The sequence below is a fragment of the Pituophis catenifer genome, unplaced genomic scaffold (genome assembly GCF_029215685.1).
Source record: "Pituophis catenifer annectens isolate HBS135680 unplaced genomic scaffold, rPitCat1.0.hap2 SCAF_6, whole genome shotgun sequence".
In the NCBI taxonomy this organism is placed as follows: Eukaryota; Metazoa; Chordata; class Lepidosauria; order Squamata; family Colubridae; genus Pituophis; species Pituophis catenifer.
In genome coordinates, this window is record NW_027256886.1 from 61,408,364 (window position 1) to 61,423,693 (window position 15,330).

Genomic DNA, 15,330 nt, shown 5'->3' on the forward strand with positions numbered 1-15,330 from the left:
AAGAAATGAAAATGAACAGGTAACAATTGATTGAATGACTTTCATTGAGACAAGGTCCCCGACCTCTGGGCCACAGTTCACTACTGGGTCATGACCAATTTGCAACCAGGCCGCCTGAAAGGTGGGCAAGCACGCATGTGTGTGCAGCTCGGCTTGTGCAAGCGGTAGAATGACATGCGTGCACATGCATACACAGCTCAATTTGCACATGTTGCGCTGTGTGCGCATGCACGTGCATGCCAGATAGCCGCTTGTGCGAGTCGAACTGCATCTGCACATGGGCGTGCTGAGATGCCATTCACACAGCCTGTTTCCCCTCTCTTGCTCCAGCCGGCCCTCCAAGCCACAAGGCATTGTGCAGCAGGTGGGGACTGCTGCCCTAGACAACTACTTATGGATGAAATACACAGTATTGGGCGATATGGAAATTTGGTTTGCTTTCATTTCAGGCAGCTTCCTAGGCTATCTAGAAAGCTGCTGAATATATTAAAACTATTCAGTGAATAAAATACTATCCACATAATGCACATAATGCTTAACCCACTGCTTGTCTTGAGATTGCAACTGGGAACCCCAGCTTTATTTTATATGTGGGTCATCTTTAAATATTTGCCTTTTTATAAAGGGCATGTCGACAGAGAGCTGAAGAAAGCAGCTCTATAGGATGATTGTTAAACAGGCTTCATTTGCTCTGACTAAATCAGAAGATGATCTCTTATGCATCTGTTTCCCCTTGTTTCTACTGCCTGAGCGACACTTGCTTTACACTAGCATTAACTGTCAAAATATTATTTAGCTAGTGGATACCTTCCAGAACAACTTTTATTAATAAGAGATCAAAACTTGTTGTGATAATTGAATCTCTCTATAATCCCTCTATTACTGAATGGAAGATGCCACTGTTCGGACCAGAATGAAAAACTCATTTGGGTTTCTTCTCTGCCCCTAAGACCCTCTCTCCTCCCATACATTATAATAAGATTTGATTTTCAGTACCACAGAGGAAGATAAAATTTGCAATGGGTGCATACAATCAGTAAGGCAATAGCATCTCTCTATTTCTGTCTTCTTTTAACCCCTGCAGGAATCATGTTAAATAAATATGTAGCATGCTGCATTGTCACAATAAGCGGATGTACAATTATGAGTCCAAATCCCCAAAGGAAATCAACTTGAGACTTATTAATATCCTGACCCTACAGAAGACAACTGTCAGACAATTGGTCAACACAGTACATACTCTCTGATAGATACTGACTAACCCATTACGATCTTTATGGAGTGTCCTTTTGGGGTCTAGATCTTCAAATATGAGTTGGAAGACCCTTTCCTTTTATTAGTTGCTAAGCTCTTTATACTTTTACCATATTGCAGCACGTTAGAAGTCTGGGCTTTATTGTCTTATGTTATTGAAAATCCAGATTCCCTCAGCCTTCTCCCTCAGGTCAAGATTTGTCTGCGAATACATTCTCATTTCTCCATGTACAAAGGCTGTCTGGAGAGAGGCTGAAAAAGATTATGACTGTAATATACTTAAATCCAATTTATTTGCCTGACTAGAAACTTCCACACTTCACAATTGCTTCCTACAGAAGATTTTGTACTTAATTCTTTCTTGGCAGTAAAGAGCAAGCTCGATTCAGCTCATCTGACAGGTATATACACAGCACACACATCTGAGCCCCATCGTGGAAGGCACTGGAAGAGACAGGGTGAAAACAGCGAATTTGCACATTTACCATTATGTGTTCACACTTTATTTTAATTTAGACATGATTAATTTGCTTCATAGAAGCAGCTCTTTAAAGTTCATGTGAAAAGCCAGCATGATAGAGAGAGCAATGTGGCTTAAAAAACACACGCACACATACCAACCAACAACAATTAGATGACTAGCAACCTGATGTAAAGGAATTTTGGAGAGATGTACAACTGTTTGTATTTCACCTGAATACAATCCCTTTTTTACCTGTTTTATAATGCAATACTCAAGTTATTGCTGAATTTTCACTATGCCTTAAAGGAGCGTATCTATATCATTGGCATTACAGTTGAGAAAGGGAGAAAAAGAGCGTTTTGAAAAAGATTAACTTGTCAAGAGCACTAGAACTCAAACTGGGCCAGTGGATCTTTCTGGAAGCAGTTGTTGCAACTTTACTTAATCTGGGTCTGCAGAGTTACTTGGATATAAACCACAAAGCACAATGAAATCCATAACCTACTGGATAGAAAGACATTCCTAACAATATAAGACCAATTTGACAGTTTGACCAGTATAAGACAAATTACTTAGAGAAATGGTGGTCTCTTCTTCACTGGATGTACTCCAATGAAACTAGGCAGCCATCTCTGTGAAGCTTAACTTAGATTCTGGCGACCTTTGATACAAGGCCCCTGCTAACACTTGATCTGTAACATTTAGGCATCTAAGTCAGGGCCAGAGGCTCTGGCGGAAGAAAACAAAGCAGAAGAATTGTACAAGAATACAGATTGGAACTAAACAAAGATTAACCGCATGGTGGTTTTCTAGGCATCACAAGAAGCAAGAAACTATTGCATAGAGTGGTTCTCAGCTGTCATACTCAGAAGAGGAATTTTTCTATAATTTAATCAGAATCTGCTTTCCTGAAACTATAATTCATTATTCTTCTATTTCTTGTGCTTAGGGGCAAGAAAGGACAGGTGTAGGTGACATTCCTTTGGATCTCTCCCTCCATTCCCTCTTTCCCCGTAATCTTTTGATTCTTTTCTTATCTCCTTTTCTCATCTCCTTCAATTTGCTGTTCATTGGACTTTGTTTCTAATTCCATTCTTTTTGAACCTGTTCCAATTTATCTAACTGCATGCAACACTCAAATTGATGTCTGATCCATGAAGAATGGCATGGAATAATTTACTTCCTATGATCTGAATACTGATTATTGTAGTATTCTAATATTGAATTTACCTTCTTTTCAGCCCCGTCATGTTTCTGATTCAGATGTGGTTTGTGGTCAAGTACAATTCCAGTATGTTTGACAGGCACGGTGAGCAAACCAGGTATTTCTCCATTTTATACTCATATAATCAGATTTTGTTTTATAATAAGATTCATTCATTCATTCATTCATTCATTCATCACATTTATATAGCCACCCATCTCACAACAAGCTACTCTGTGTGACATACACTTTCCACATTTTCCTATAAATTTCTATTTTGCTACATTTGGAGAAGGAATGTTTGCATTTCAGGTTGCTTATTTCAAATGTGTTCTTCACATATTGCTGTTCTCAATTTTCTGCAAGCTGTATTGTATTGTACTTGAACTTTGAATTAACTTTAGCTATACTTATTTTGCAGAAATAAATTATATGAAAACTAAAGTGTGCCATAGTGGTTAAGGAACCAGTGTGCCATAGTGGTTAAGGTGTTTGATTCAGATCTAAGAGGCAAACATTCAACATTACTTTCAGCTATGAGAAACTTATCTGTCACTCAACTCAACCTATAGCTGCCCTGTCACTTTGCCTAACCCTCACAGGGAATTGCTGGAAAAGGCAGTTTGTTTGTTTGTTTATTTATTTATTTATTTAGCACATGGTATATTATACATGGACTACCAATATATATTAACAATTCGTCTTCAGATTAGTAAAACACAATAAAATATAAATGTTAAAAAGATCAATGTTCAAATACCAAAGTCTAGGCCATCTAACCACTGAAGCAGGAAAAGGTAGTATTACACTTTTACTGAGCTTCTGGAAAAAATGAGATATAAATCTAATAAATAAATAATAATAAACTTTTCTTCCTTAGGAATAATATATCTGGATTGCAAACTCTTTGTTCCTATCTCATATATCGTATATTACCTCTCTACGTCCAGGTTATATTAGTTTCCATATTCTTGTGGCTTGTTAGAAACTAAATTAGTACTAAGACATGTAGATAAATTAGATGACAATTTAATAGCAGATCACAGTTATCCAGACTTTTGCAATCAGATCTGACAGGTCTATTTATTTAAAACTACATTGTAACTAGTATTTCCTATACAAAACCTTTGAGAACAGAATTTAAACTCTCCAATTGTGTTTATTTTAAAAATATTTTATACACAAGACTCCAGAATATTAATTGACTTAAATTCTTGAAGTAAATTTTACTTGGAGGATCTAAGGCCTGAAGAGTATACTGAATCATTTTCCAGTTGTCATGCTGGTTAAAAATAATGTTATGCTTATCTGAAATCAAAACAGTAGAATTGCTTAAGATAGCTTTCTTTCAAGCTGCTGGTTCCAGAGGTAATAGAGATGGCCAAGTGAAATCAGTGTCATCATGTCTTGTCTTTAGAGCCTGGCTTTTTGTTATAGTGATGTACACCTTTGTTTTGCAGTCAATACAGAAGGACCATAATTCAGTGCGGTATACATCTAATTTGCATGTGAAATGTTCTAGGTTTAATCTCTGGCATCCCCCAGATAGAACTAAGAACGATTCCAATCTCTGACTCCATGAAGCTCTGTTGCTTATGGTAATTTGAACAATATGAGCAAGATAGATTACAGGTTAGACTCAATATAAATAAGTTTTTTACATACTTAAAAAAAAATTCTCTCCTCTTCTTCTCTTCTCGTGCAATTTGCAGCAAAAGTATTTATGTTTGCTTTTTTCACTTTCACAATGTAAGACAGAAAAAAAGCCCTGTTCAATAAAAGAAAAAAGATGTTCATTAATTTCTTTTTTACACTATTAGCAACCTATTGTATTCATAAGGCCCCCTCTTGTGGTGACTGTATTATGTGACTCACGTAAAAAACTAATGCTCGATACTTAAAAGTTGCACTATTACTCCCCCCCCCAATTCCTTTAACAAATATTTCCAATCTTCTTTGTATAAGTAATCTTATAAATCTTCTCAAGGGATTCTCAGGATCCTCCAAATCTTCTTAAGGGGGCTGAAAATATCAGCTGATTTACAATATTATATTAGGCCAAAATAAACTTACTCCTGGATGTATTCAGTAATAAATGCCTAAATCACAATAAAATTTGAAACTAAGGATGTTTAAATAATGCTGAAATATTCAAAATGACTGAAATCAGTATGGCTTTGAAAAGTGACCTATTTATCTTATCCCAGAAGAAAGTGCTGGGGCTCCTCCTTTTCATCCACATTTTTGAACTATAAGGATCAGTGCATTTCAACAGGAGATTATTGCTTAGAGTCCATGCTTGGCATAAACAGGATCCAGAGAATGATCAAAGTACAGAGATGGGGATTATGCCACCTCCTTGTGTTTAGCCAATGTTTCAGAATTTATGGACATCGGCCACATTTGCTAGGACTGTTGGAAATTGGGCCAAGACATTAGGCAGGCACTACTTGCTTCCCTTTGGTTTAAGGATACTGGATATGTTATTACATGAATGAGATTTCAGGCTTTTACAGTACTATTTCAAGCAATCTGAAAAAATTGCTTGGAGTAAAAAGAGTAGATAAATGGGATTTTAAACACACAAACACCTCTGATATGAATGCATGGATTATGTGCACAGCATAAAATGACTGAATTGCATCCCAACTCTAAACTACAAATTAATAAATGATTAAGAAGCCTCGGCAGTGCCAACCTATACATGTCAGTAGTAACCATGAATGATTTCAGTGGGTTCTATTCTTACATAAGCAAATCACACATTCTTCAACGACACATATGCCAATATTGAATCTATTTCTTCAATAGGCAATAATTCAAAATTCATATACATATTAATGGCTGAGTCCCTATATGGTAGCATACAACACAAGACAAAGAGAAACAGTCGGTTACCATGATGGCTGCTTTTAAGCTCAGTAGAAATTGGCAAGCAAATCACACATATTTTAAGAAACATTTCTCAACAAATCATTGTTTCATTGCATTTCTATCCCACTCCAATGAAAACAACTGTTGTGTGAATGTGTGTTTGTATAGGCCTGCAGAGAGAAAAAAAAGGATGTGCCATCAATATAGGTCAACTCTTAGTCTCTCAGTGAGTGGATGGATGGATGGATGGATGGATGGATGGATGGATGGATGGATAGATAGATAGATAGATAGATAGATAGATAGATAGAAAATCTAAATGAATATTAATTTACATATTGTTAATCCAAGTCAAAAACTTTTGCCATTTGTCTGCAAAATAAAAATAACAAAAAATAAAATTATTGTTAGAAATTTATTACACTGTTCTTATGTACAGTCATACATCAATACAGTAGTCTCCTTGTATGCATTGCTCATCATTTGTAAAACAAGACGGAATACTGTATAATGTAATGAATAATCCTGGGTTTAAGAACTGCCAGTACCAACACTTCTCAAATCTGATGAGCTCTAAGGGGAACATTCCTGGAAGGAGAATCATTGATTTGGTTATACAGTAGATGGAAATGTTGAACTGTTTGCTTGCCCTGCTTTCGGTTTTTGCAATGCACAATGGCAATCCAATGGTTAGTATTTAATAGGAACCCCAATAATACTAGTTGACTGGATGCCATTCTCATATATATATATATTGATATAACTGCAACTCATTTACCTGCCCCGCCGCTCCCATAATCACCCGTGCGGCCGCATTTTGGACCAGCTGGAGCCTCCGGATGCTTTTCAAGGTGAGCCCCATGTAGAGAGCATTGCAGTAGTCCAGTCGGGAAGTGACGAGGACATGAGTGACCGTGTGCAGGGAGTCCCGATCCAGAAAGGGACGCAACTGTCGGATCAGGCGAACCTGATAAAAAGCCTCCCTGGGGCTTATTTGTGGGACTGTAATAGTAGATAATGATTCTTTCTGAGTATAAGTTATCAAGTACAGAGATGCCTAATTAACCGTAGCTTTCAAGAGGGTGCAAGCTGTAACATGTTGTACATTATGAGTTGCAGGATCCAAGCAATCTGTGTGTACAGCTTGAAGGATAGGCCCCTGGGTGGTCTCTCCCTATCTGCTGATCCCATACCACTTCTTGGTTTTCTCAGGAGCTCCATGAAATGAAGCAGTAAAGAGAACGCTGGAATGGAACTGGTGGAAAACAAGAAGTGACTGTGACTGGACCTAAATAAGAGCCCATATTCAAGTCTACTTGTGGCAATAAAGGTAGCAAAGTGTAATTACCTCTCTACCATTCCATTTGCAGAATGTTGACTAGTTACACTGTTTAAAATGTTGCACATTCTTGGGAGAAGTATGAGCCAGGAGGGCTAATTGCTGTAAACTATTATATGGCTAAGCATTTAGTGGATAAAATCTGTCCCAGGATGAACCATTCTAGATCTAACAAAAATGGAGAATTATTGCTATTATTCCTTTTTGGGAAAAGTTATGGGCGCAACTCGTTGTGCCCGCATGACACCCCTCCTGCGCGAGCTGCACTGGCTCCCAGTGGTCTTCCGGGTGCGATTCAAGGTGTTGGTTACCACCTTTAAAGCGCTCCATGGCATAGGACCCGGGTACCTTCGAGACCGTCTTCTGCCACCAATAGCCTCCCACCGACCAGTCCGCTCCCACAGAGAGGGTCTCCTCAGGGTGCCATCAGCCAAGTTATGTCGGCTGGCGACACCCAGGGGGAGGGCCTTCTCTGTGGGAGCCCCAGCCCTGTGGAATGAACTGCCCCCGGAAATATGTAAGATCTCCGACCTCCGGGTGTTTCGCTGCGCATTGAAGTCCCTGTTGTTCCGCCAGGCCGGGTATCAACATAATAATTTTAAATTGGGGTATTTTAAATAAAATCGGCCAAATCTATTTAATTATTTTAATTTTTAATCATTGTTGTGTCTTGTGTTTTTAAATTGGCTGTACACCGCCCTGAGTCCTTCGGGAGAAGGGCGGTATAGAAATAAAATATTATTATTATTATTATTATTATTATTATTATTATTATTATTATTATTATTATTATTATTATTGAGAAAGTGGTAAGACTGTAGTTACAGAGATCTCTGGAAGATATGCATATAGAATGGAAATGACATATGCACAACTTGTATAAATTGACTCTTTATGGGATTGGGGTGCCCTGGAAACTTGTTGTGTTGGATTGCCCTGGGCTCATAGCTCCTACTTAGGAACAGGGTGAGCTGGGACCAAGAGGGTTATTGCACACTTTGGGCTGGTGCTCTAATACTTAGAACAGGATTGTCATTCATGTTTTTCCTGCTAGATGGTACTGTTCATCTCTTCTCCCATTGGACCATCTAGAAACTTCAATTGGTCCAGAAAGTAGCGTATGTGTCTGGACTGTGTAATCTCTTGTCCAAGTCCCTCCTTAACAATGTGTTCTTTTCTCCCATTACAGCTCTTTTGTACTTTCCCAAGTTGGTTTCTAAATTCCTTTACAGGTGAAAACATGATTTTTCTGCTGTCCCTTTGAGGATTAATTGTTGTAAAGCAATGCTTTACAATTTTATAACTTTTAGCTTCATATTGTTAGTCACCGGTTTAATTTTTTTTCAGTTATGCGGTCTGCTTTTAATATTTAAACTCTGTAAATTGCCTGGAGTCCTGCTGGTTTCTAGAAATCAGATAAATTTCATAAATAAATAAGATGAACTGGTAACAGTCTATGAAGACTTAAGTTTCTCTCTTCCTCTCTTTCATATCCAGAAAGCAAGAAAAAAAGACATGGTCCTTAGGAAAGGGACAGAAAATGCTTTAGTCTGTCCATTTGGAACATGTAGCCATGGGGTTCATCCAACCATCTGGATTTTATTTTTATTTCTGGTTTTGTAATTTGATTTGATTGTACTATTATACTAGCTCAATTTGTCTGGATTTTCCCTCTTTTTCTTCCATCTTTCTTTAAGATTTGCTTTCATATCCTTCCATGGATACTGCTTCTTTAACTGGAGACAATAGGGTGGGCTTTAGTTCTGACCTCTTCTGAATGAAGTTCTGTCAAGAATACTTATCCAGATAAGATAAGATGAGATGAGATGAGATGAGATGAGATGAGATGATAACATAACGTAACGTAACGTAACGTAACGTAACGTAACGTAACGTAACGTAACGTAACGTAACATAACATTATATATATACATACACACACACATGTATATATATATATATATATATACATACATACATACATACATACATACATAATATATATATTTCTCCCTTCCTTCACTTTATCCCCTCTATTTCCTTTCCTTCTCATTTTTTCACATTCATATACCGTATACATGAACACTAAGATAGGCCTAGTACTGACAGGTTTCTGGTTTCTAGCCTGGGGCCTTAACCATTACCCCAAAATGGCTCCCAAAACTATTCTTACAAACTTATTTTTAAGTGGACTTTATTTATGAGCTAGCTCTTCCATTAATATTTTATATGAATTCCTATCACCTCCACCAATGTTGCTGAAGGGTATGACTAAAGTTGGAGCAATGTTTGAAGTTATAGTGGTATTTCTATTATTTCAACAAAGGCCATTTTCATCTGTGTGGCATTTTATAGGTTAAATTTATTAAACTGTTAAACTTATGGATGGGTTAATCAACCTTTTTCCTTTGTACTCCTGTAAAAACATTGTGGGGAAAATATGTGTGGGGAAAATATGGCTAATTTTCAATATTTTTCATCAATTGCTGATGCCTGCTCATGGGAAATATTACAAAAGGGATCGGGCCACCTCCAGGCACTGAGTATACCTCACACAGAATACCATCAGATCAGACCATGTCTATTTTATTAATTATAGCAGGGGAGTGTTGCAAGGGAAATTATGCACATTTCGGTAGCTTCCTGTATCCTGTTTGAACTGTTCTGGTTGGCTGATATGAGACCGTACTTGAACTTCATGCTGTTTGCACAATATGTTAAATTTCCCATGGCATTATATAGTATTAAGCTTTCTTCCCTTAGAAATACACTCATCTTTCTGAAGTGATGTATAATCTTAACTATTTGTGAAAGTATTAAGGGATCATGCTTAAGCTGGTACACTGAAACTTTTGGTATATTTTCAAACTATTTAGCTTAATTTTATTGATTTTTTAAAAAACAAATGATTCTGTTATTTTAGGTTTGTTTGTGTAAGGATAAAACCTTACACAGAGGTTTGTATTTTGATCTGACCTCACAGGAGAAATTCAACTCTGGGAGGACACCACCTTGAGGTAACACAAAAACCCAAAAGGATGACACTATTAAGTCTTCTTGCACACTAATTCCTACCTAAGAAACACATGGTGACAAAAACGACCTGGGGGGTTTCTGAAGTAGAGTCATTGGCATCCAAGCATCTTCATAAGGTATTTGTATCAGTGGGTGATTAAAGCAGCACGATTCCAAGAGAACATTGCAAAAATTAATTCCTCCATGGTTGCTTGCTCAGATAGTTCAGGAAGATATTTTCCAGCTCTTGGTATGTCAGAACTCCTTGAAAATCCTGACTTTTCATCGCCATATCCAGGGCTATCATATGCCTGCTTCCGGAACTCTTATTATTAGAAGGGAGTCAGACTGATTATGTGGCTGTCTCTGTGACCTACAGCTAGCAGGGTGAATCTGAAATTTGCTATTGGATTAACGTTAATGATAAACACAATCCAACCAAAGTTAAAGTGCTCTCTGCATAGCTCCAATGATTATCTTTTATATAGCTTGTTTCAATGGTGGGGATGGGAAGATACTGCCCAAACAGCCTACTGCCAATATAAGCATATATTTAACTGAATAATGTAATGTTGTGCTTTGTGAGCTGCCCTGCCTCCCAGTGGAATTCTGTATACAATTTAAAGCACTGGTGATTACCAATAAAGCCTTGCATTGCACAAGGTAGTTTATTTGTACATCTCCCCAACTGGGTAGCCTTAAAAGCCCTGGCTTTTACCCCAGGCAGTGAGACCAGGCTGTTAATGGAACTTAATATGTATACATTTTTGATTGGGAGATGTCTTCTAGAGTCTTGAGTACATTTTGGTGCTTTTATGAAAGTCTATATATCTATAATTTTTTATATTGTGAGTTTCCTAGAGATACAAAGTAAAGACGTGTGGCTGTATACCTTCAACAAACAAACAAACAAACAAACAAACAGATAAATGAATGAATGAATGAATGAATGAATGTTCATTATTTTGGATTATCCCTAATGTTTTCCAACATACTTTTTATAATTCTCTAGTTTTAAAGATTTCATCTACATTATTTTCAGGAAAATCATTTTTAAAACTATTAATTTTTTTAAAATAGCCTAAATAGAAGCATAAGATATTTTAATCCACTATTTTGATCATGTGACTATGGAGATACTGCAACAATTGTAAGTGTGAAACATGGTCATAAGTCACTTTTTTCCGTAAAAATTTCCGTTAAAAATTTTACAAAATTCCATTGTAAACGGTCACTAAATGAATGGTTGTAAGTGGAGGACTACTTGTATATCCTGACAGATATACTTTGAATCTCTTTCCCCTCCCCTTTAGTTTGGGACTACATAGTCTCTTAATCTGGACTTCTGTCTAAAAGCACTGCCTCCTTCCTGGGAAAGCTCTGTGCTGCCAAGAGTCCCCTTGGCTGATTCTTCTGTCAAACCTGTCCAATACAGTATAAGCCATGATGACATCTTGCACCATAAGATCACCATCCAATGGATAAGAATTATGTAATTTATACAGCTGTTTGTGTCATCAGAACAGAAATAAGACATAGTACAACATTGGCATTATTTATGGAATAATGTCATAAATGTGTGGCATCATAGATGAACTTCAACTCACTGCTGTAGATGGTCATGCTTCAGAGTAAAGTACCAGAACTTAAGGCTACTATGTAGCGCAGAATCATTCTGAGTAGAATTTATCAATGGATCACAAACTATATTTGTAGTTGTATTTTCAAGATTTTTTTAATATCAGTTCTCACAATATACATGCGGCTATATATCATGGCTTAGAAAATAATGACATTGCTAAAGGAATCAAATCACACTCCCTGCGCAAGAAAATCACTTGTGAGATTTGGTTCTTTGGATCTGTGAAATGCGGAATGCAAATTCTGTAGTTCCATTCTTAATCCCTACTTTGCTATCTTATCCATGGAGCCTGATGAGCACAAGTAGAGTTTGCAAAGCACATTTTCCTAGTAAATCTAATATAACTTTTTTATTTATGGTGACACTGATCATTCCTTCATACTTTTAAAGTTCTTATTCTATTTTAGCTGAAGAAGGCAGAACTGAATTGCATAGCAAAGGCAGTATAAGCTTAATCAAATTGCATTATTATCTTTCTCCAGGAAATTCTTTTTACTAGACATGTACATAATGTTTTATGACTTACACCTGGTCCTTCCTGTTATGGCACAGGGAAATATCTCACTGATACCTATCCTCTTGCTGTTTATCCCTCACAGTTACTTTGTGTTTACATCTGAATGGAGGTGCCTCCAGCTTCATAAATCTGTATGCAGTAGTATGGGCTCTCTAACAGCCATTCATTTTAATTATGCGTGACATAAAAGGACCACCTACTGATGAGACAATACAGCTGTAAGATTTTCAAGGTTGCTACAGGGAATACTTCATAACTGAAGTATGTTTTCCCTAAGGAGTTATACTACCATTTGATTTAATTTTTAATTTTTACATTTTAATCAAAAATAGATCAAATGGTAGTGGTACCCCCTGGGAAGCATACTTCAGATATGAAGCTGTTCATGTTTCCTTTAAATATGTAAAGCTGCCATTTATGTATAACTCATGAATGACATCCTGTATTGCAAGCAAATATCCATGCAGTAGTTTCTATACTACTCTAGTAACAATAGAAATGCATACATGTATAGCCAGATTCAGAAAGTAACACTACTAAAACATTTCAAGACATAATTCAATTCAGTATGAAGTTAGCCCTAATTAAATACTGTATGTTTAGAGAAAGCTTGGAGTCATATTTCTAGTCTTTGTCTTATACAGAAATTACACAACATTTCCCTCTAAACGTGAAAGAATGTTATATGTTTATTAATAAGTACCTAAATGCCTATACATGCCTATAAGTGTTAAGTGCCTATAAATAAGGGGATTATATGAGGCTAGTCCAAATTATTTTAAGATTGCTTTGAATAGAAGAAAGGAATGAGGTAGTGAAGGAAGTGTAGGAGGGGAAGGGAAGGAAAAGAAGCATGTTGGCATCACAAATATGTAATAGAACCAGATAATCATCTGATCTTTGAAGTAAGCTTGAATCCATGTATGAAAGGGAAAGTATAGTTTAATGATAAATGAAAGATATTTATCAGAAATGCATGTCAGAAGGTATGAATTAGTGCCATCTAGATTGCTATGGGCACTTCACATAATAAACTGATAATAGGAACTGGGTAATATATAAATATTCATAATTCATAGGTTGGAATAATATGAAATTATTTTGTTACAAAATGCCACTTATGTTTGTGGAGTCATGCTAAAGTAAAGATGCTTACTTAGAACGATGAAGGAAAGGTATTATGGAAGAGAAAATGTATGACCGTAATTATGGCACAAACTGAAGTTGAGGAAAATGCATTGTGCAATTGGTATATAGAGAAAATGGACCGTTGTAAAGAATTTGTTCAAAGAGAGCAAGAAATAGTTAAATTTGAATAGGACGCAGAAAATTCAGAGTGAACTAATGGAAATAAAAATGGTTTTGGAGTAGACAAAAAAAAAGTGAAGAAAGCTTAACACAAAGTTAAATGGCAGTAAGGGTAAAAATGGAGAAATCAGATGTGAAATGTTAATATAGATAAATGCTGTAAATGTTAGTCATCAAGGAAAAATGTGGTGAGGCTGCAACTTCTGATGATATCACTGGAGGGATATTATCCTCATTTCAACCCAAGACTTAGAGATGGAACACAAATTGTTCTATTATTGAAACCTTTGCCCAGGTTCTTATCAGTCTATAGATGGGATAGAGTAATATACTGGTATCTTGATTATATATGATGCCAGCTTCCTTGTTTGACTTATTACTTTGGTAACTGACACTTTCAGACTACTCTACATTTATCTAAAGTATCCAACCTTACTTATTGGGATCAAGCAATGTTTCCTAAATCAAAGGTAATGGGCCAAGGAAGGCAGTATGGTTATACATTTCACTCAAAAATAAATCCTGCTGAGTTCAGTTAAATAGGCTCCCAGGTAAGTACATATAGGATCAGAGCCTTAATTTTTCCATGTTATAGTAGAATAGAATAGTTTCATATCTAATCCATGGAAAAGTTATTTATATATGGAAAATTCTGGGGAGTTATTTATATATGGGAAAGTACCAGGTGGAAGCTCTGAGCAGAATTGGGACTGTACAAGTCAGAGGCTATCAGCCCCTCTCCTGGCTCTCTGAACTGCTTTTTCTTGATGGTTTTAATCTGCAGGGATATGGGCGGACGGATTGGCAGATGAAAATGGAAGGATCTCTTTCTGGTTGACCTTTTTTAGGGCTGGAAGGGAGGACATCAGGCTAAGAAAGTCAAGGCCTTTTCCTTGAATGTTGGTCTGGCTCTTCTGCCTGGCCTGGAAGAATAAACCAGTGGAATGGCTTCTCTCCAGAGGCTGTGCGCACTTCATCACTAAAGGCTTTTAAAGAGATTGGACAACCATTTGTCTGAAATGGTATTGGGTCTCCTGCTTGAGTAGGGAGTTGGACTAGAACAGCGGTCACCAACTGGTGGTCTGTGGACCACTGGTGGTCCATGAGAAAATTTTGGTGGTCTGCAGAAAAATTATTTGCATTTTTTAATATTGCAATAAATCAGGGGTCCTCAAACTACGGCCCCTGGGCCGGATATGTGCAATGAACATTCTTGTTGCTGCAGAGTTTCTCCCTTCTGGGTCTTTTTGTGCAGGTCGGAAGGGGGCAGAAATTCCGACTTGGGGTCTGTTTCAGCCTCTTGGTGCGGGGCTTTGGGCGAAGGCTGGAGGGAAGTGCAGCTGGTGGCGAAGAGCCGGAGGCTCATGCATCATGGCCTGGAACTGGCTGACGATCTCATCCCACTGAGCTTCCAGGCACCTGTACCTGGCCTTGCACTCCTGTAGGTCTTCCCTCTGCTTGGAAAGCCTATGCTCGTAGTCCTCAGTGACGTGCTTCTGCTGAGCCTCCTTCTCGGTCAGATCCAATTTGAACTGAGCCAGCTGTTTTGCCAACTCTTTTTCATGGTAGCTGTTTAGCTCCAACAACTGCTTCCTATTGGGGCCCTAAGGAGCCTGTGCAGGCAGGCGAGGAGTAGTGAGTAGAGGCTGGCAGGCGCCCCTCAACGTGAGTGACATTGAGTTGGCTATGCCCACCCAGTCACATGACTACCTTG